General features: G+C 47.2%; 1 protein-coding gene across 4 annotated transcripts in view; it reads left to right on the top strand.

The window, feature by feature from the left end:
* Positions 1 to 371: 371 nt before the first annotated feature.
* RAI2 (retinoic acid induced 2) overlaps positions 372 to 23043 on the top strand; it is a 73823-nt gene continuing 51151 nt past the window's right edge. For 2 of the 4 annotated variants that reach the window (XM_070291393.1, XM_070291391.1), the window contains exon 1: positions 801 to 1197. The gene's annotated coding sequence lies outside the window, so the exon portion shown is untranslated. Of the gene's footprint in view, positions 603 to 800; positions 1198 to 23043 lie in introns of those variants that run through there. The other 2 variants (XM_070291392.1, XM_070291394.1) reach the window with 2 other exon arrangements.

The following is a 23043-nucleotide window of genomic DNA, read 5'->3' as shown; positions in this document are numbered from 1 at the left end:
TATCACAATTGGCATTTTAGGAGATGGTCGCTGGGCCCTCGGCACCTCTGCCGCCTCCATCCACCAGCCACTCCCTCCCCGCTGGGCTCTGTTCTCTCTCAGCATCCTGGGGTCTGAAATGGTCCCCAGCCTGCTGGGAGGCAGCAGGGTCCCGCTCCATCGGCCCTCCCCGGCGTCGCCCCCGCGCCCTGGCACCCCTTCCTCCCGCCACCTCGCGCCTCCCACAGCCACGCCCTCCCCGTGGGCGAGATCACCTGTCCGTCCTCAGCAGCCGCCTCCTCGGGTACCCTTTCGCCCCCCTCCTGCTCCCCCTCCTCCGCCACCTCCCCCAAGCCCTCCCCTTCCCCGCCTCCTCCCACCCCTCGGTGTATATAGTAAAGGCCGGGCGCCGCACGCAGACACACACTCGTCCGGACACAGGCGCACACACGCTCACGCACGACCGGCAGCGGCGGCGGCGACAGCAGCTCGGTGACAGCGGCGACGGCAGCTCCCACCGCTGCGCACCCCCTTCAGGCGGCCGGCGGCGAGGCCAGACCGGAGAGTCCCCGCACCCGCGACCACCCCCACGGCTTCCTGGAGGCGGCGGCCGCGATTGCGAGGTAGCGGCCGCGACGCCCCCGTGCGGGCCGGGGTACCCCCCCACCCTGCGCCCTCCCCGCGCGGACCTGCCACCGGGACGCAGGGGGCGCGCCGGGCTGGGCGCGCCTGGCGGGGCCCGGCGCCCGGGGAGGGGCCTGCTCCCGGGGGCAGGACGGCGCCTGGAGGCCGGGGCCAGCGGGGAGGGCCGGCGGGGGCGGGGACGCGAGGCGAGGCCGCCACCCGCGCGGCGTCCCCGGGCCCCGCTCCTGCTCCCAGCGCCGCGCACTGGCCGGCGGGGCCGGGGCCGGCCGGGGAGGCGGCACAGGGCGGCGGGGCGGGGGCCCCGAAGTGGGTTTCGGGCCGCCACCGGCGCTGGCACAGGGCGCAGAGGGCGGCGCGCGGTGGACTCAGCGCCCGGGCATCGCACCGGGCCGCTTTCGGCTCTGTCGCTCTGCCCCGGCCCGGAAAACCCGGCGCCTTCCAGGCCCATCGAAAGATGGATTCTGTTGACGTATCTGGCGGCCCTGGCGAGCCGGGTGGAAAGTTGGGTTTTGCCAGATCGCTCTGGGCTCGTCTTTGTGACGCTCGGCCAGCCCCGCATCCTCCCGGAGCTGGGTGAGTGTGCATTGGCGCCCCGGGAGCCCTCGTGCCCCCCAATGCCCAGACCCGGGGTGGCCGCACCAGCTCGGGCTTTCTGCCATGTTAGGCACCGAGCAGCCTTCTCGCTGCATTTTGGCGTGCGTTTCAGCGGTGCCTTTTGCTGCGAAGGGAGTTCTTGCCTCTCTCCCCGTTGGCTTTTTCGGGGTTGGGGTTATGCTCTGTGTGTTTGCTTGTTTGCCGTTTAAAGCCCGACTATTGTTCAGGATAAGCTCCGCCTGGGTGGGGAAATGGCATCCCACCACAGTTGCCGGCGAGGGGTAGAAATGTTGCCAAACAGCTGCTGCTTTGTGTTTCCCTATCAGAAGTCCCTGGAGTAGGTTTGGGGCACGACGGATGGACGGAGAGAGGGATGAGGCACGGAAGAAGAAGGTGGCTTTGGAGGAGCGAATTGTCACCCACCCCAAGGCACGCAGTCCGCTTCCCTATCTGCCTGCCAAACTTTTATGAATATTCCTTTTGTGACGGGGGAAGCTTAATGAATTCAGCCCAGTTTTCCAGGGAAAAGCAACCCGGCTTTAACAATGGTTTGAGAACTTAATCAATGAGAAGGTCAGGGGAGGAGGAGGAGGAGGAGGCGCTGACACCAGAAATCGGCGATGTGGTTGCTTTTTGCAGAGTCAGGTAGGGGAGAGGTGGGCAGGGCAGGGGGCAGCGCCTGGGTGGCCGCGTTCCGGGGGAGTGTCAGGCGCTTTTACCTGTGCCCGCTGAAGCCACCCACCGCCGTGCCCCCACCTCACGGTCTGCCTAGAACTCTGCGACGGGGCTTGAGGGGCCGCTCGCGGCAGTGCGCGGGCGGCCCCCCTCATCTGGCGTTTTTAAGGATGTGTAAATATTTTGCTGAGGGTAAGTGACATCAACAGAATGATATTCCGCAGAGCCCGGGTGTGCAGCGATGATAAATAGATACGGCCAAACAAAGTTTTGATAACCGCGGATTTTCATGGCTGGCTCTGTTTCATTTTGGGTCTTTGTTTTTGTTGGTTTAGCATTATCTCTCATCCTCTGGTGTGATCCCTTTATTTAGCTGATTCTTGGAAGCTTCTCTTTAGAACAGAGAGAAAAGCAGCCAGCAGGGAGAAAACGATTCTTAGCCTTGCATGCATCGGGCAAGGTTTTCCATGCTTTCCCCGGCGTCTTTCCGGGACTGTTTTCTATGTCTCTCTTCCTCCTTTCGAGTCACCAGAATCGTTTGTTGATTGACCAGGAGATTTCGGATAACTTTGAAAATGTGTTGTGATGTGCCTTTGTTACAGGAAAGAGGTGGCAGTACAGTGGGGAGGCTAGTAGGAGGACAGTGGGGAGGCTAGCGGGTGGGAGCCCCTACCCAGTGATTATCCTTGGCGTTTTCTTCTCAAAGGGGAACACATGGAGCTGTGCTTCTTTTGGAAGGCGGCAGGGTGGCTGGAAGGCTGAAAGCCAGGGGACATCCCAGTTTCTCTGCCCCTTAGAAGCCCAGAGAAGCCACTGGACCCACCCCTATAACACAGTAGCCTGTGAGCGGGCACGTCTGTCTCATCCTGCCAGATGCCTGCCAGAGGCATCCACAAGGTGGCTGGGCACCAGGAGCCAAGTCAGACTGGATCTTGGGGGTCCTGGCTGCTTTGGCACTAGCCCATGGGACCATTTAGCCACCCAGGGAGGCCCTTTATCATGCAAAGAAGCCCCAGACCTCCAGAGGTGAGGTTTGGCCCAGGAAAGTCTGCTCATCTCAGAAACAAATGAGAAAACAGCTTTCTAGGTGATGCCAGTTGCCAGTATGAGAACTTGGTTGGTGGGCATTTGGGCAAAAACTGTAAATTAAATGAAAAGTCTTTTAGCCAGAAGACAGGGCCCATGAAATGCAAAAAAAAAAAAAAAAGAAAAAAAAAAGAAAAAAAAGAAAAAAGGAAAGAAAAGAAAGAAAGAAAGAAAGCAAAGAAAAAGGAAAGACTGGAAGGTGTGTGACAAGGTGTTGCTGGGAGTGCTATAACACCAGACGACCAATATAGCTCTGGCTATGATGACCCCGAAAACTAAATAGGACTGGTCTCTCTAAAGCCGTGTGACCCAGAATGGAAGTATTCTGTACGTGGAGACGTCCACACACAGTGTGCTCTGAATGGACAGTAAGAAGAGAGCAAGTGTCTGTCTTCTGGCTCCTTCTCTAACCTTAGTTTTGGGGAAGCAGGGGGTAGTGGAGGGAGAGAAGTCGAGAAGGAAATGAACATTTGCTGTTGCCCTCTGCCAGACACTGTGCATATGGGAAACCATGATGTGATGGAGGCATTATTTTACAGATAAGGAATCAGACTCGGAGAAATTTCCAGTCGAGTGTCTGATTCCAGACCTCAGTGGTTATGACTTAAAGGGGCAACGTGTTCCTCTATCCTTCCCTCAAGGCTCTTATTTATTTCTCCCCGAGACTAGAGTCCTCCTCAGCTCCTACCAAATGCAATACCTAACTGGGGGAGGGGGAGTACCAGTGAGGCAACTCAGCCACCCCAGCAGGGTACATGCTTATGTGCTAAGGAGATAGACCCCAGATAGTCCCTAACCATTTCAGATGGAAAGACTGTGCCTTTTCGTCTTGGAATTCCCAAAGGTTAACTGTCTCTTAATGAACGAGAGTTGAGTGACTGAATGATGGAACTGATGGAGTGAATGGTGGTGGGAAGGAGCTATGTCACTATTAAGGGAGACCAGCCGGGAGAAATCCAGAGATTTGTGTGTGGTTGGGGTCTTGGAGGGCCTGGTGTGATGCTGCAGTTCTAGCCTTGGGGAGTTCCAAGCGGACGAGCCTGCGTGAGATGAGCAGTCACATTCCCATCTTATCCATGAGGAAACTGAGGATGAGACAGAGTGGGTAATTAGCCTGAGGGCTATGGTAGGGCCAGAGGGTAGGTAAGGTATTTCTGACTCTTAAACGTCTCAAATAAATAAACTCTAAATAAAAACGAGATAGGTTCTTGCTCTGCAACTGCACCATCAAAGCAAAGTCCTTTAGCCCCCTTCCAACCAGATGGTGGCCTTTAAGCCCCTAGAAATTCTGGGGCCACTGGGAGAGCCAGGATTTGAATCCCTGTATGAGGTGTTTCTGACTCTCCTGCCTCCATGATGAGAATATGAGGGGGACCTCAGAGAATGAGGCTCTCGAGGAGGGGGAAAGATGGCTAATTACACTCTCCCCTGCACAAAAGCCTGCGTGGGATTCTGAATTAAGCTTGATTTGGGGATCAGGGTGACATCCTTGCTGTAGAGTTGGCAGCACTTGTCTCTGGAGAATGCCTCTGATTACCACTTCTCCCTCCCACCTGACCGTCTGCCCGGATGCCCATCATCTCATTCTTTGCAGCTCAAGGCGTCTCCTTTGTGGCTCGTCATTTCTGATGAGCCTCTCAAGGCTACCGCTCTCCTGTGTTCTGATGGCAGCTGCTGAGGAGGTGACTCGTGTTAGTACTTCGGGATTTTGCACATGACACCCTCCTTCGCTCTCCAGCCAAAAACACACATAGGAACACGCATGCACGCGCAGAGGCAGGCGCACGTAATTTGATCATGTTTCTGTATCTGCTTCACCAAATTAGATTGCAAACCCAGAATTGTTATTGAACGAACATACGTGACTTTGCCGATCTTCTGTCCCAGCCCCTGCCTTAAACAGATCCATAGAGCTAAGATGCAGGCTGCTCAAGCTGCAGATGCCTTAAGTAATGATTATACTCTCTGGTCTTGCCATGCCGGCCCCCAGGGCCTTTCCTAAGAGCCCATTTTAATCTCCACTTAGAGGTAGGGCTGGGCTCCTAGAACATCCCAGTCTTGCAGTTCCCATCTCTTGCTATAATTCTTATTGCCCACCCTGCTCTCACCTGTCATCTTCTTCCCACAGCTTTTTTAGGTCTTTAAGCACAGCACTGTCTAATAGAACTCTCTATGAGGAGATATTTTATATCCACACTATGCTGTATAGTAACTGCTAGTCACATGTGGCTTTTCAGCAGGTGAAAGGTGGCTACTCCAAAATAGGATATGCTATGATGATAACGTATGCACAGGATTTCTACGACCTAGTGCAAAAAAAAAAAAAAAAGAATACAAAATAGCTCATTAATAATTTTTATATTGATTACATGTTAAAATGATCATATTTGGAATGTATTGGTCAAATAAGCTAGAGTGTTGAGATTACTGTCACCTGTTCTTTAGAATTACATACGTATTTGTTCAGCAGCTCTGCCCCACCAGCCTATGCCTTCAGCCTCATAGCACCTCCAGGAGTTTTGGGTGCCATGAACACCTTCCATCCCCATGGCAGGCGGGAGGCCTGGGGCTGACTCAAGAGCCACGACAGCCTGGCATCAGGCCACTCTGGTTTTCAAGAGCTAAGGTGCCATTTGGGGGGGTCCCCATTAAGCCCACCTGTGAGCATGTTTGCTCAGTCACCTCCTGTTTGGAACGTGGGCTCTGAAACTTAATGGAGACGAGAGAGCAGGGTGGGGGTAAGGGTGGACAGGGTTTCCTTTCCTCCAGCCCAGGCTGGTGTCCTTGTCCATCAGAGAGCTGTCTCCCTCCTGAGTGACTGATTTCCTCGACACCTGCTCTAATAATATCCTTCCTCGGGGTATGTGTTTGAAGAGTAGGGGCCCAAGGAGACGCCCTTGCACTGAGAGTGGGTTATTTGGGGCTGGGGCCAGTCTTAAAGAAGAGAAGGGAAAAGGGGGGGATGCACATAGTCATTTCCTGACAGCTTGATGAAAACAAGAGCAAGGGAATAAATGCAGTTTCTGCGCGAGAGACAAAATGAACACCAGGAAGGCCAGTTTCACACACACGCGGTGCCATAGATGAGAAGCTCTGAGGAAGGGACAGTTCAGGGGGGTGGGGGAAGGCTCACCGCGGGCATTGTGCCCTTGGCCCTGGGCATGGCCCGAGGAGACAGAAAGAGCTGGAATAATGGACTCGGGGCTTTGGTGATTTATAGGTCAGGCGCCTGTGGCTCTGGCTCCTGAGGGGGCTGCCCCCACAGGGGACCCTTGGCTGACCTCCTCGAGCTCCTCGGAAGGAGCTGGTTTTGTTTCCCATGGCAGAAGCAGACTGTTTACTGGAGCACAGGAAGAATCCGACATTCTGGCGAAAAATAATTCATTAACAGCCAGGGTATTACCAGTTCCCTGGAAAAGCTCCTGCAGCTGCACTGGAGCAACTGTTCTTTCTCAGCAGCAGAACTGGGCCTCGCTGGTGGCCAGGACTGGGTATGCGCTGGCATTTTTGTTGTTGTTGTTGTTTTTGCCTTTGTGTGTGTGCCCACCTGAAAATTCTGACAAAGGAATGGGGGCTTGAAAGGGTTGAGATAGTATAGCCGTCAGCCATTCTGTCCTCCATGGTTTTAGCCTGGAAACACCAGGCCAACTCTAGGAACATGCATCTTCCCTGACCAAAGTCCATCCTCATGCTGGGGGCACTGCACAATCACATAGGATGTTCTAGAACTAAAAGAATTTTAGAGAATCTCAGCACCTGCTCTTAAGATTTTATGGAAACAATTGGCTGAAGGACTCCCATACCCACCTACCCGCCCCACCCCCCCACACACACACATACACACCGGGCAGAATGTCCTATCTTGCTGTGTTGGATTCTTTGCTTACAATGAATTGGCACAGCGGGGCCAAAGTATGTGATTCATCATCCCAGTTTTGAGGGTATTTGGAAAGCCAGGCAGGCATAACCAACAGAATGGTTTGCATGTTTTGTTCACTAAGAATGATTGAATCTACAGTAATAAATAAAATGGAACGATTCAGGAAGCTTTTTATGCTCTGGAAAAATCTGCTTTAAAAGAGCGGGTGGTTGTCTGCTTGTTTGTTTTTTAATGCCTCATGCTCAGAAATGTGTATCCAGCTAGCAAGAAATGGGGAAGAATGACATTTCCTTGGTTTAGTTTTTAAAAACACTAATTGCAGGTTAAGTAAGATGCAGTGTATTGATTTTGGTTTTGTATGGAACATAACGAGATAATCATTTTATTTTATGAGATATTAATTTCCATCCGTTTAGACTGATGAAATACGCATTTCACATGCACCCTGCTAGCTCCACCACCGTCACAGAATTTCTTTAATGTTTCTAGATTCAGACTGGGAACCTGTTTCATTTATTTGGAAAGGAATCAGTATGTCCTTAGTAAACATATGTGTTTCCAACCTTAGATTTCAAGGAAAATGGGATTTTTCTTCTTTGATTGATATGAATATTAAAAGCCAACTGTATTTGCCTTTAATTAGAGCACAGTTTCTCCACCTTGGCCCTGTTGACATTTTAGGCCAGATCATTCTATGTTGTAGGGGGCTGTCCTGTGCACTGGAGGGTGTTTAGCAGCATCCCTGGCCTTGACGCACTAGATGCCAAAAGTGTCACCCCTCCCCCCTAGTTGTGACAGCCAAAAATGTCTCCAGATCTTGCCAAATGTCCCCTCTGGGGCAAAATGGACCCTGATTGAGAACCACTGGTCTAGACTAAGTTTTAATAAGTAATTTGTGGCTTTTGGATAATTCAATTTGAAATAATACAAGACAGAATTTCCCTCTCTAACTTATATGTACAATTCATGGGAGTGATTAATTAACGGTTGGAAGTGGGTCATGTGCCTGATTTAATTGTAAGTTGGATGCAAGGGTCTGTAAAATTGTATAAGCACAGAGATTTTTCTTTCAGTTCAGGTGACTGAATAAGTCATAGGTAATTGGAGGACACATTGTAACAACTAACACCTTTTCTGTTTTTTCATGAAGAGAACAGGTTTATTTCTCCTCAGTTTCTTTTTCATATGCACCTGATTTCAGACATGCCTTCTCAGCCACCAGGTATCTTCCTCCACCCCCACCTCTCCCCACTGTCATTTCTCCTGTAGCATCTTAAGCCTGAGCCAATTAATTTAGCCCTTTAGTGTACTTGGGAGAGCCCTGTTCATAACACTGTAACAGACTCACTGTAGATTGTGGCAGCCCTTTACCCACCACTAATTTTTCTGTTTTCCCGTTCTGTTGAGAGAGAAAGTCAATGGTGAGCAGATAGAGCATGTTTCAAAATTACTGGACATTCACATTCAGGTGGACTTCACCACCCCTCCCACCTTTTCCCCCCTCTTACACACGTTTATTTCCCTGCAGCAGTTCTGCTTGGGAAAAGGAACGGCAGCAGGGTTCCTCTAGCCAGCTCGGTCCTGGTAATGCCCGAGGTCAGCAGCAACAGATGGAATGCTGCCACTGGACGAGCTGCAAGAGGGGTGATCATGCCTTCACGGGGAATGTGTCATGGGGTAAACCATTCCTGCCCATCCATGAAAGTGGGATGAGCCCTTGGGGGACAGAGAGAGAAAGGAGAGGTGGATCGCTCATTACATAGGACAGTGTCCTGAGGCCAACCTCATCCTGACCATCTTTGGGGTGGGATGGGTGTTTAGGGAGTACTCACGGATGTGGCCAGCTGCTCAGGGCAGACATCACCGGGGCGCCACTTCACTTTGCAGGCATCCAAGGCTGCCTTTGCCAAAGAGTGTCCGAAGGAGTTTTGAGTGTTGAGTGTGGAAGGAAGCTTAGCCAGTGAGGAAAGATAGAAAGGTGAGCACGTGGTGGGTTGGCCAGGCCAGCAGTAGCCCTTCATTGGCGAGTTCTTGCCTCCCTTGATGAGTCGTTTGACTCTTGGCAGACATCCCCTGAGTGCTTGGGTCCAGGCAGAGAAATAATTGATTTGCAGCACATGACGCTTGGTCATCCTGAGTTGGCTCTCCCTCGTGGACCAGGATTTGGGTGATGGCTGCAACCCTAGGAGAGGAAGTGGGATCAAAAATCTGGGCTTGGATGCCAGTTTCGTGGTGCAGAGGCCACTGGGGCCACCGCTGTGTGCTGCTGAAGCCAACAGACAGGTCCGAGTGGTATGTTGTTCCTCAAAATAATGGCAATGGAAATGGCTGTGAAAAACATTCAGACCCTTGTCATAAAAATGCAAACAGTCCTCCTGCTATAGGGAAAAGCTAAATAAACTCTATTGCAGCTGTATTAAGTAGAAACAGATTTAAAAATCGGGTGTTTTTTTTTTTTCCTGAGACACTTATTTATAGCAGGTTGGGCAAAGGCTGCCACTATCTTTCGCGACTCCGGAAGACTGTTTTCCAGATGGTCCTTGCTGTTTTTCTCTTTATTAAGCTTAACTGAACCCGGCCTTGCTTGGAAAGGTTCATAGAAAGTGGTGTTATTTTTTTCAGATTACAATGGCCATTGATTGGCTAACAAATCAATGGATGGGAATGGATTGAGCCTGTGCCGATGGATTTCCTTTCACATTTCAAAATAAGAAAAATGTCAAGGAAAGCTCAGAATAGGAGTGCTATTTTGACTGTGTACATCAAAGCTTTGAAAACCATTCAGGGCTGCATTTTCTATTAATTTACATTTGCATTTTTTTTCTAAAATAACACCCTCCTCTTTGCAAGAGACTGCAACGTTACCGTTTCCTTTCCAACATCTAAACAATGTCCAGATACATTTCAGATTGAGCAATTAGCTCTGGCTGCAATTTCCTTTTAGGAAAAAAATCACTAACCCACTAGACTAAATATGAAATTATTGAATGTGAAGATATCAATATTTGTTCTAGGATCCTTTGTGGCTTATCACTTGCATTTGAAGAATTCTAGAAGAGGCTGGTTCTACCTGGCCTTTCCATGTTAGACACACCCATGCCAGAAAACTCAAACTTTGTGTTTTTGCTCTTAGGAGCTGGGCAGCTGAATTTGGGGTCATCAAGGCTGATTCTTACAGCTGAAACTGCGCAGGGAACCATTTTGGAAAGGCACATAAACCAATGATCCCTGCAGACCAGGCTTGAGTACCACCACCCCACATGGGGCAAAATTTCTACCCATTCACAGTTAAATGAAAGAAGAGTGAAACTGTATTCTGAGTTTCCATTTTTATAGAACTTCCCTTTATTCTAAAATGGCCTTTCCCACTTTTTGTTAGTGTTAAAGTCTCTTTTGTAAATGACAATATTTGTAGTTTAGCATCTTTTTTTCACAAAGTCAGAAGTTGAACTCATGTTGGATCCTACTTTTTTTTTTAATGTTACTCATTCAGAACATTAGGAAGTCTTGGATTGACTGAGGAGGCCTTAGTAGATCAGGAAAGGGAGCCTTTGCTGCCATTTCTAAGCCAGAAAAACCCACCTGAGCTAGAGTCCTGTTCCCAGTTCCTTACCTGATTCTTTTGACCCAGCAGCCACAGAACTGTGGCTTTGTCCAAAGCCCATGTGAAAAATGAAATTGCTTCTCCAGAGGAAGTTTTTTGTTTGTTTGTTTTATGTTTTGCTTGGTTTTTTGGTTTCACTGTGAGGTTAGTGGGATCTTAGTTCCACCAGCTGAGACTGGAAGTGCAATGGAAGCGCAGAGTCCTAACCACTGGACCACCAGCTCACACAGGCTCGACCCACTGTCCTCCTTTCCTCAGCATGGCTCACCAGGCAGTATCCTCAGTCTCCTTACTGCTCCAGAGTTGCTCCCCTAGCTGGTCCTCCTCTTGCTAAAGCAGCCCTCTGATTTCATCACTGTAGCTCAAGAACATTCAATGACTCCCTATTTCCTAACTAGAATGAAACCCCACAAGAAGCCCTTTTTTTGTTTTCCCAGGCCACTCTCTCCCTCAGGACTGCTCGTCAGTGGAGAGGATGCCTCCAGGTTGTACACTTGCTCTCAGCGTGTGTGTTTTTATTGAAGTATGGTTGATTTATCATGTTGTGTTAGTTTCAGATGTGCGGCAACACACATATATATTAGGGCTTCCCTGGTGGCTCAGCTGCTAAAGAATCCACCTGTAATGTCAGAGACCTGGGTTCAATCTCTGGGTTGGGAAGGTCTCATGGAGAAGGGAACGGCTACCTACTCCAGTATTCTGGCCTGGAATTCCATGGACTATGGGATCGCAGAGAGTTGGACACAACTGAATGACTTTGACTTTCATATATGGGTGTGTGTGTGTGTGTGTGTGTGTGTGTGTGTGTGTGTGTATTGTGTGCTCAGTCACTCAGTCGTGTCTGATTCTTTGACTCTTTTGCGACCCCATGGACTGTAGCCCGCCAGGCTCCTCTGTCCATGGGATTTCCCAGGCAAGAATACTGGAGTGGGTTGCCATTCCCTTCTCTAGAGGATCTTTCTGGCCCAGGGATCAAACCTGGGTCTCATGCATTGCAGGCAGATTCTTTACCATCTGAGCCACCAGAGAAGAAATAATAATATATATATTATTTTTTAGATTCTTTTCCTTTATAGATTATTATAAGATACAAGATAGATTATTACAAGATATTGAATATAGTTCCCTATGCTATAGAGTAGGGCCTCATTATCTATCTATTTTATATACAGTAGTGTCTGCTAATCTCAAACTCCTAATTTATCCCTCCTTCCCTTGTCCCTAGGTAACCATAAATTTGTTTCCTGTCTGTATTTCTGTTATGTATATAAGTTCCTTTGTATCAGTTTATTTTTTAGATTCCATATATAAATGATATCATGATACCTGTTTTTTCTGACTTACTTCACTCAGTATGATAATCTCTTGGCCTATCCATGTTACTACAAGTGACATTATTGTATTCTTTTTATGGCTAAATAATATTTCATTATAAATATATGCATGTGTGCATGCTAAGTTGCTTCAATAGTGTCTGACTCCTTGCGAACCCATGGACTGTAGCTCACTGGGCTCTTCTGTCCATGGGATTATCCAAGCAAGAATACTGGAGTGAGTTGCCATGCTCTACTTCAGGGGATCTTCCTGACCCAGGGATCAAACCCACCTCTTGCATCTCCTGCATTGACAAGCTGATTCTTTGCCACTAGCACCTCCCAGAAAGCCCCCCCACACACACACACATCATATGTCATCTTCTTTATCCATTAATCTGTCAGTGGACAGGTCCCTTCTATGTAAAATAGTGCATTGCTATGAATATTTGGGCACATATATCTTTTTTAATTAGAGTTTTTGTATTTTCTGTATATACATGCCCAGGATGGGAGTGGTGGATCAACTCTATTTTTTCTTTTAAGGAACCTCCATACTGTTTTCCATAGTGGCTATACCAGTTTACATTTCCACCGACAGTGTAAGAAGGTTCCTTTTTTCCTACACACTCTCTAGCATTTATAATTTGTAGACTCTTTGATGATGTCTCTCTCAGCTGTGTTTTATTTCCTTTCTTTATGGGGGGAGGTTTGCAAGAAGGTATGAGATCTTTTGGGCATCTTTCTCTAGATGAAGAGCTCCGAAGCCTGAGTCTAATGTAATGGACATTCCCATGGATTGTGACATTGGTGGTTTAAAAAAAAAAAAAAAGGTAAAAACTCCACACAAAATGAGGCTCTCTAGCTTTGAAAATTATAGCCTTACTATGAGTCTCTCCTACAGTACTGCTTCTGGATTAAAATGCCCCATTTTTGACCTGCTGGCAGATGGGTGTTGCTTCAGGAGGGGACTGCTGGCTTGTCCTACTGAAAACAGAGCCACTTATACAAACTTTGAAATTTGCAATTAAGACATAGTGAAAGACATTAGCCAGTGCAAACTATCCATTCTATTAGAAATGTTTCCAATGGCTTTTTATAAAGTCATAGTAGGACAGTATCACCTATTATTTGTCAAGCTCCTGCTATAGCCTGGACAGTTGTACCAGGTGATTTATATCTATTATTTTTGTTCCAGCTCCATAAGAATCATATGATGTAGGTGGGTATTTTGAGCTTTATATCATAAAGGGGGAATTAGAGGTTCAGGGGCTTCCCTATAACTCAGATGGTAAAGAATCTGCCTGCAACGCAGGAGACCCGGGTTCGATCCCTGGGTCAGGAAGATCCCCTGGAGAAGGGAATGGCAACCCACTCCAGTACTCTTGCCTGGAGAATCCCATGGACAAAGGAGCCTGGGGGGCTATAGTCCACGGGTCACAAAGGGTCGGACACGACTGAGTGACTAACGCTACTAGTATTAGAGGCTCAGAGAGGGTTAGTAACTTAAACAGAGTCACACAGCTCATAGGAGGTGGAACTGGGATTCGTCCAGAGTGTGGTTCAAAAGAATTTTCTGTGATGATGGAAATGTCCTTCACTATCCAATATGGTAGCCACTAGCCAGCCTTAAGTTGCTGTTGAGCACTAGAAATGTGACTGGTGTGTGGCTGAGGCCTGACTTTTTAATTTTTTCTTAGCCATTTTTGAAGCGTACAGCTCAGTGGTATTCAGTGTATCCATATTGTTGTGCAGCCATTACTACCATCCATCTGCAGAGAACCCTTTTCATCTTGCAAATTGAATCTGTGTCCTCCTTAAACACTAACTCCCTGTTTACCCTCCTTCCCCTAACCCCTGGCAACCACCCTTCTACTTTCATTTTTCTTTCTTTTTCAGTCTCCCGTTTCCCCCCACAGCCTCTGGTAACCACCATTCTACTCTATGTTAATATAAATCTGGGGAATTTAAAAAAAAATATTCTCCATTTACAGCTGTGCAAATTTCCCCGTTTGTATATTTCCAAGAGCCAATCTTGAAAGGCATGAACTCAAAGCCTAATTTCTATTATTTACAGGGGTCTGTCCCGATTAACCGGTGATGAAATGTCAATGCAGTATTTGTCTATTTTAAATGTAAATTGCCCCTTGTGGCTAGAGAGTGCCGTATTGGAGAATGCCTCTCTGGACCGACTTCACTGTGCCATTCTGCCTGAGGCACGCCTCTTCTGGAACGCCCAGCCGCTCTGCATCTCTCTTCTTCCCTCTCTGCCCAGCACAGTTCCCCTGTTTCTCAGAGGCCTGTAGACCAGTGATTCTCAAGTTTTAGCAGGTGTTAGAAATACCCCTGGTGGCTCAGAGGTTAAAGCATCTGCCTCCAATGCGGGAGACCTGGGTTCGATCCCTGGGTCAGGAAGATCCCCTGGAAAAGGAAATGGTAACCCACTCCAGTATTCTTGCCTGGAGAATCCCATGGATGGAGAAGCCTGGTAGGCTACAGTCCACGGGGTCGCAAAGAGTCAGACACGACTGAGCGACTTCACTTTCACTTTTCACTTTCAGAGTCATCTGGTGAAGTGAAAGTCACTCAGTAGTGTCCGACTCTTTGTGACCCCATGGACTGTAGCCTGCCAGGCTGCTCTATCCGTGTGATTCTCCAGGCAAGAATACTGAAGTGGGTAGCCTATCCCTTCTCCAGGGGATCTCCCCAACCCAGGGATCGAACCAGGGTCTCCTGCATTGCAGGCGGATTCTTTACCAGCTGAGCTACCAGGGAATCATCTGGAGGGCTGGTTAAAATACAGATTTCTGGGACCTGCCTGGCAGGCCTGGAGTGGGGCCCAAGAATTTGCATTTCTGGCAAGTTCCCAGGTGCTGCGGGGCTGCTGGTGCTAGGATCCTTGGTTGAACATAGTCTATCCAGGCTTAAAGGCTAATTCCTACATCTTACAGTGGTGTGACCTGGGGTTTAGCTGTTACCTCCTGGCATGCAAGGAGCAGCGGCTGCTGGCTCACCTCAGCCGGGAGAAGCCTCCTTCCTGCTCCTGTCCTGGGGACCTGGCCCTCCCTTAATCCCGACTTGACTTGGACCACTGTTAGCTTGGGTCACTCCCTTGGCAGTTGTTCTGGAATGCATTCATTTTCATTTGGGGCTCCTTAGGAGGGGCTGGAAAGCCAGGCAGGGTGAAGAGGCATAATCTCTAAGAATTTGCCTGACCACATAGGGCAAGTCAGGAAGGAGAGGCCCATGTATTGTCCATGCGGCTATTCTCTGCAATTAAAGGTGGCAGAAAACTTAACTAGCAAAGGAAAGAAAAAAAAAAAAAAGTGAAGCAGGTGAGACAGATCAGGAAGCCTAGTCTCCCTATCCTTGTATTCTTACCCTAATTAATGCCCTTGGGGCAGGATTGGAGGTGAAGGGGTGAGTGTGGCCAGGAGGGCCCAGAAGTCCTTGGAAAGGGTGCTGTCGTGTTGGCCACCTTGACTCTAGATCTAGTTTTCATCAGTGTTGAGAATGTTGTTCTTATTAAAAATAAACACACATGTGAAGAAGTAGCTGCTAGGCTGTTTTTCTTATGAATATTTGTAAAACAAAAGAGCAATGTGGAGTCATTTTTTTCCCCTAAGTGTGCACATAGCTGTGTTTTCTCCCACAGAACTTACACTTTTTTCTTTTGTTGTTTTCCCCTCTTTGTTTTGTTGTTGTTGTTGTTTTTGAGAGCAGGAATCAAACGTCTTTTTGTGTGTGTGTGGCTTGGTCTTAAACCAGCATTCATTCTCTTGAGCCAGACAGCACTTCCTAAAGTTCATTTTAATCACCATCTAGAACAACCCAAACCCTTCGTGGCTCCTGGCAGCATGCTCTGCAGTACTTAGATGTTGATAATATGTTTAATTTTTAAAAGTTACAACTGCACAAATTTCCCCTTTTGTATGTTTCCAAGAGCAAGTCTTGAAAGACATGAACTCAAAGCCTCATTTCTGTTATTTACAGGGGTCTGTCCCCATTAATCGGTGATGAAATGTCAAATTCGTGCGCTTCGAGTGCTTCCACCTTCCCACTCGGCTCTGTGCCATCCCTTTCTGCATGAGCTCAGCAAATGTGAGCACACCAGTGAGGCCCCAGCCTTGTCCCTCTTGTTTTTAATCACTGCGCCTCATCCTACTTTCCTCTGGTCCATTGGACCCACTCTCAGCTCCATCTCAGATATTTGGAACACAAGGCTCTTCATCCCCCATCTGCATGGGATGCGTCTTCCCTTGCTGCAGATCTGTGGCTTTTCCCCTCTCTCTGTGATGCCCATTGCCAAGTTCCCCATTCCTTTTTTCACTTATGTGGGTGGGGTGAAGATACCAGGTTCTCCAAATCCATGATAGAGCTGAAGCACCTGGCCAGGAATTTCATTTACATGCTCGCAGGTAAACTGCACCATAATATTTAGAAACAGCTATTTTACTTTGCAGTTTTCATGAGGAAACTGAGGCAGAAGGGTAGGTTATGGATGATGAGCAGAAAAAGTTGGCAGGGTCCAGATCGTCATGGATCTTGTATGCCTTGGCAAAGCGCTTGGACTTTATCCCTAAGCCGTTTTACACAAGCCAGTGACATTATTTACTTCACATGCTTTGTTTTTCTCCCTAATGGAGAATAGCGCAGAAGGGAAGGTAAACCAGAAAGGCTCCATTGCAGTAATCCAGGGAGACCAATGACCTTGACCTTGAGTAGAAGAGCATGGTGCCTGTGAATGGGGAGGCATGTGGCTGGATTCTAGAACTATTTAGGAGGCTGACTCTGTGGGAGCTGGTAATGGCTGGTAGACTAAATTGTGACAGCACCCTAGTTTCTGTCATTTAGGCCCCTTACTGAGCCAGGGAACTCAGGAAAGGGGGACAGTCTAAGTACCTGGGCCCCACCTCACCTTTGCAGCCAGGGGTGGGGCAGCCCAGATCTAGACAAGTGGTCAGAACACCCTGGCACTGGCCCTCAGTAATCATCTGAGCACCCAGCTCTGAAGGGAATATGATGAAAACAGTGAACGAACCAGAAAATGTGGGGGAGAGAGGAAACCTGACAGACGCAGTGAACAGCCAAGAGCACCTTCAGTCAGCAGCTTTAAAGACGCGTTCCAGATTTATATGCTCTAAATAGGTCAGACTTTGTAAGCACTGGCAGACATGGGGGATCCTGCTGGTAGAGACGATTTTGGCTGGTGGCCTGCCACCAAGGTGACCAACTGTTCTAGTTGGCCAGGGATTCGGGGGGTTCCAGGGACATGGGACTTTTGGCTTTAAAACCCGGCAGTCCTGGGCAAACTGGGCAAGTCGGTCACCCCGCCTGCCAGGGGAGGAGTTGCAATCTGGACACCTGGCCTGATCAGGGCCAGATCAGTGGAGACTCAGCTCAACCTGGAGACGTATGGATACGCCACCACCGAGCAGAAAGGGAACTTGGGAATGGCAAAGGCAAAGGAAAGAACATAACCTGAGCCCTTTCAGACAGCTTCCCTGGGTCTGCATGAGATGCTTCTCTTAAAATAGGAGCCTGAGAGGCCCATTCTACTTTCCTGGAAGTACCCTGTGCCTCGTGCTCCTTATAATCCTGCCCATCTGGGGATTTCCGGTGAATATTAGGTGAGTGAACAAATTCTTTGGTCCTGCTGGCCTCCTGGACATGCAAGACCTTAACCAGATGTGGGAATATTTAAACTGGGTCCTGGGTGAGCGGAACAGTTTCTTTACATAATGTGTTCGTATATCCAATCATGGGTGTGTGTGTGTAAGTGTGTGTGTTAGTCACTCAGTCGTGTCCGACCCTTTTTGACCCCATGGGCTATAGCCCACTAGGCTCCTCTGTCCATGGGGTTCTCCAGGCAAGAATACTGGAGTGGGTTGCCATTCCCTTCTCCAGGGGATCTTCCCTACCCAGGGATTGAACACAAGTCTCCTGCATTGCAGGCAGATTCTTTACCATCTGAGCTACCTGGGAAGCCCAATCATGGTTAGAAAAGCCTTTTTATTTTTTAAGAACAGTAAAAGGCAGAATCATTTGTAGCAATAGAACATTCAGATCTTTATTTGCAAAGAGAGCATAATCCTCCATTACTCATAACTGTTTTAAAACCAAATGACCATTTTTTTTGTTTTCAAAGGCTTCCCTTCCCCACCCTCATCCCATCTATTTTCTCTTCCAAAATAAACCTCAGTAAATAAGCAGACTACATGTTGCAAATGTCAGGACAGAGGAGCACTTGGAAGAGGAAACCTAATGAAACAGATTTTTCCTCTGAAGGTCTGGCCTGGTGGGAGCCTTTCACTCCCTTCAGAAATGCAGAGAGAAATGGAGTGAGGTGACCCCCATTCAAGGAAACCCCTGACACCAGGGAAAGGGAAACATATGCGTCCATTTGTGAGGTGGACAGCAGCAGCAGGAATAAGGAGAAATTCTGTGCAGGGAAATAGAAGAATAGAGAAAGGTGTGAAGAAAGTAAGAGTGAGATTCCTCAGGCCACCAGGCTCAGATAGCATAGGAGTGAGAAGGGCCATAAACGGGACTTGGGTCTTTGGAAAGGAGCCTCCAACCATACCCTGCCCTAAAATGAATCGGAGAGTGAAAATGAGCTTTGTCATTTCCCTGTGCTCTTCTGGATCACTTTATGAGGAGCTGTAGCAAAATTGCCTACAGTATATTCTTTTCCAAACGTAAAGGACTTGGTGGGTAAAAACTTAAATAATAGTATCAGCATGTTAAAAAGGTTTACTATTTCACACACACTTCAAATAGATCAGAAATTTTAAGCAGTGGGGGGATGGGGTTTATTTTTTATTGGTAATGTTTGACTTTCAAAGTCAGCTTTGTGGATGGGAGAAGTCCTAAAACTTATCCATCACGGATTTTTATTTTCAAATTTTTGTCCAAACTCTGAACATACATACAGGAAAGTGCCTGTATGTACTGCTTGAAGTATTTTCACCAACAGCACACCCACGCCACCAGTATGCTGGTGGAAATAGGGATCGCACCAGTCTGCCAAAGCCCCTGTGCCCTTTTACCACCCCTCACCAATAGTGACCACTATCTTCCCACAGCACAGATGAGTTTTGTCTCCCACAGGGCTTTTTCAATCAGGGCTTTGTGTGTGACTACCAAAAAAAGAAAAAAATTCCTTGTAATTTTTTTTAGGGAGCAGGGAAGAAATTTTGTAACGGTTTCCTTTCTCTGGCAGATCCCAGTTAGGCCTGTTAAACAGGAAGTTCCCGAGCTGGGTCCCTGCTGCTGCAGGGTTTGGGGCAGGCTGGTCTCTGCTGCCCAGAACGATGCCCAGGCCATGAGCCAGTAGCCTGCCCTTGGCGCCACCTCTACCAAAGGCAGCCACCGAGCTGGCCTTATCTGCCTCATTAAAGCCTCTGTCAGATCCTGCAGAGACGCATGTCCGGAAGCACTGGGGACAGGACCACAAAATGGCCGAAAGTTCCCCGAACGTACTGGCCTCCTGGAAAGGAAGGCCAGCACCACTCACACAGCTTACCCGATGCACTCATTTTTTTTTTCCAACTTCCAAATGAGAGTGTGATTGATTGATTTTGCTTCCTGGTGGGTTTCGATGTGCTTTCTGCCCCCCTTTTCTTGTTGCTGCAGGAAGCAAACAGTATGAATGCGGGAATAAAGCTATGGAACATACATCGTAATGTGTCTGGAGCGGCATCAGAAAAGGACTTATTTGTTCTCCTGGGTTGTGTGGTGCCGAGTGATTGAATGCTCGCCAAGCTGTCAGTTTTATGAAACAAATTCCCTAACCCCCTTGGCCCAGAGCTTTGCTCAGCCTGAGATGGAAAAGAAATAACTTTTAATAGAAAACTCATTGCTAAAATCTAAGATAAGATTTCAGAGTTACTTCTCTCCTAAGAATAAAATGAAATATGGAAGAAAGCATTTGATGGGGGACTCTTAGGGAACCTTATTTCTCAGTTCTTGGTTAACAAACTGTGTTAATAAAAATATTTAGACCGTCATGATGCATAATGCATTTTTATTCCTAGTGAGCTGGCCTATTTGTATACACAGATGTTTCCTGTGATCCTTCTATCATTGCTTCTACTTTTTCTGAAACAATATTTCTAGCAGGAAACAGAATCTTATGTTAAGATCCTAAGTCCCTTACAGACCCTGTTAGTTTGAGAGAGGATATTTCCATTTCTAGATTTGATATTGGTGGGGGAGGGGTGGCAGGAATCTTCTTTTATTCAAAAAACATGGAAGATAATGTATTGAGTCCACCATCTCGAGACATTATTAGGCAATTCTTCCTTGGCTTCTAAATTAGACCTGGACGATTCATCCAGGCACATTCATTGCTGAAGGGCTGGATGGCTTTTCACTCTCCGTTCTCACTGTCAAAGGCGCCATGAGGAATGGCTGCTCTTTCATACAAACCTTAGGTGTGTTTAACTGGGTTTTACAGATTTTCCAAAGCATTGTTCTCATAGAGCTGCAGTTCCCTTTCCAGCACCAGGAACACTGTGGCAACACAGCTCACCAGCCCAGTTTCTCTGCCAGTCTTAGCAGCATATGGAAATCAATTAAAAATGAAATCTATAGGCCAGCGTGCTAAGGAAGAAAATGAGGTTTTACACATCAGCATTTCTCAAAAAAAAAAAAAAAGATGAACCTGTCTTAATAGAAAAATGGCACAATGCCCTAATGAAAAATTAAGCTTCAGGACTTAGTCCCTAATATCTCAGTGCTGAGCATGTATTTCCTCCTGTGACTACCCCTGTGAGTGAATTCTGAAATAATCAGGCAGTATGTTGAAATAAGATATCATTCTGCATGACTATAACAGTGAAGCTTCGCCTTGTTTGGCTGACTTGTCAGTTACCACTTGAATGCTAGGAGAGAAAGAATCTGGTTCTTTGGAAGTTTATGTTTCTCTAACATTTTAGTTAATTTGTTTCTTTATGATTATAAAAGTAATAATGCTTATTTTAGATAATTTACAAATACAGAAAGGTGACAAGAAAAGAATAACTGTTTTGGGTTCTTGTCCTGAAGGGTCTTATTCTCCCATATATATGTCCTTTATCTTCTTCAGGTGTTTGAAAGATATATTCTACAAAGTCTTCCTGTGCTTAGATGGATTAGTACCCCCAAAACTTCATTAACTTACATTTCTCTAATTATCAACATCAAGAATGAGATGTTACCTATTTTATTACCTCTCATGTGTGACAAAGAATGTTGGCCTATTTACTCCCGCCCACCTTCCACTTGTCCCTTCCCACCCCACCTGTTCATTGCTGTATACCCAGCACCTAGAACTGTACTCAGCACCTTGCCAGCTGTTGCTTAATAGATTTATTGAATCAAATCAATGATGAATGCTGAGAGCTTATCCTCACATTACTTGCAGGAGGTGAGCGCTGACTCCTGAGGCTGACAGCTTTCCCCCTTCCTTTACTGCCTCTCCCAAGCAGTCCATTTAAGCCAAGGCTCCCGTGGCTCTCTGTTGTGTCTGCTTTCCCAGATCTTCCACCTGGGGAAGCAGCGAGGAGTGGCGGTGAAAAGCGCCTGGTCTTTGGAGTCAAACAGACCAAATTCCCAGGTCCGCAGATGACTGTGTAATGAAGCACGAGTCAATCTCTGTGGGCTCAGAGATGCTATCTATAAAATGGGCAGTGATGACACTTCCCTGACAACAGGAACAACAGGTATCCATGATATTTGGTACACAGGATCCAAAATTTGTAGCTCCTAATATTGTTGCCACTTCTTTTTCCAATGACAGTGTAAATAAAGGGCCCATGGCACCCTAGAACATTGCCTTTCTCCTTGCATTTCCAGTCGTTTCATCTCATGAGCATAGGAGACCTTCAAATGAGTTACTTTGTGCTTCTGTGCCAAGTAAATTGTCAGTGGCAAAGAATCAAGTGGCCTTTCTAATGACTGTGTTTCCCCTGCCGTCACACATGCTTCCCTGCAGTGAATTGTTCTTGTGTGTCTACTAGCTGAGCCCCACTAGACGGTGAATGGGCCGGCCTTCCATCTTGGTATCCTCAACCTAGGACTCACAGTGCTGTAACCGAGGAGTCACTCAGTATGTATTTATTAAGTGAATACATAAATGAATAGTATCATGTTGTACACATCTTGCCATATCTCAACCATACCTGTGGGCTTTCTGTAATCTTCTGGATGGCAAAAGTAAACCAGGCTATAGAATTAAGTTTCTAGCCCTCTGAATCTATAATGTAAGCTTCTGGCAGACAGATGCAATACTTATTGGTTCTGCAGAGAGCCAGCTTAAGCAAAACCAAATTCTAGTTCCTCTTAGTTTCCATGATTAAGTCCATGGATTCGCTGGCTGGCATATAAGGTTCTTTAGGAGAGGAGGAATGATACTGTGTGCACAGTAGTGCTCGTGTCTGCAGCTTTGACTTATGTGTGTGTTGGCACCTTTTTCACACAGAATCTGATGAGTTGGCATTGATTTTTGACAGCATCTCAAATCTTGTGTAAGTCAGAGTTGGGAGCTGATGTTGTTGTTTTTTAGTAATATCTCAGATGATGGCAGAACAACCTTGATAATAAAAAAAGAGATGTGTAAAAAGATGTCCTCTTAGAGTTCTTCCAGAAAACTAAATGTTCAGCAAAGAAGAGCTTCAAAACTTTTCAGAACAAAGGCTTCCTGAACATTGGAATTTTGCAGACTGAACACAAATAAACACACACACACACACACACACGCACACACACACGCACACGCACACAGTCTCTGAGGTGTGTTTCCTCATCTAATTCACTGTGACAGCACTTGCTGGTTAGACCTCCAAACTTGTTTTGTTCATCTTCCCAGGTACCCAACTAGACTACATTACCCAGCCTCCCTTGAAGTTTTATGTGTGGCCATGTGACTAAGTTCTGACCAATAAGATGTGAGTGAAAATGATGTATGCACCTCTAGTTCAGTCTTAAAAGCTTTCCAGGTTTTCCTCCATACTCTTTTGTCATCCACAGTGAATGGGCAGTTCTGGGATGGAGCAAAGTCCCAGGGAAACCTTGGAAGGAAGGTGGCAGAGCCTCCTCTGCCTGGGGAGGATCATTTTACAAAATGCAAGTGCCTGATCTGGAGCCCCTACCCTAGACTATTACATAAGCAAGAAATAACCTTTCATTAGTGAGCCATTGCAAGTGTGGAGTGATTTGTTAGGCAGCTTATCCTACCTTAATTAAGTCATACTCTTTGGATATTTTTTAAATGGAAGAATAGCCAA

Source organism: Ovis canadensis, chromosome X (assembly GCF_042477335.2).
Source record: "Ovis canadensis isolate MfBH-ARS-UI-01 breed Bighorn chromosome X, ARS-UI_OviCan_v2, whole genome shotgun sequence".
In the NCBI taxonomy this organism is placed as follows: Eukaryota; Metazoa; Chordata; class Mammalia; order Artiodactyla; family Bovidae; genus Ovis; species Ovis canadensis.
This window is presented reverse-complemented; position numbering and strand designations above follow the sequence as displayed.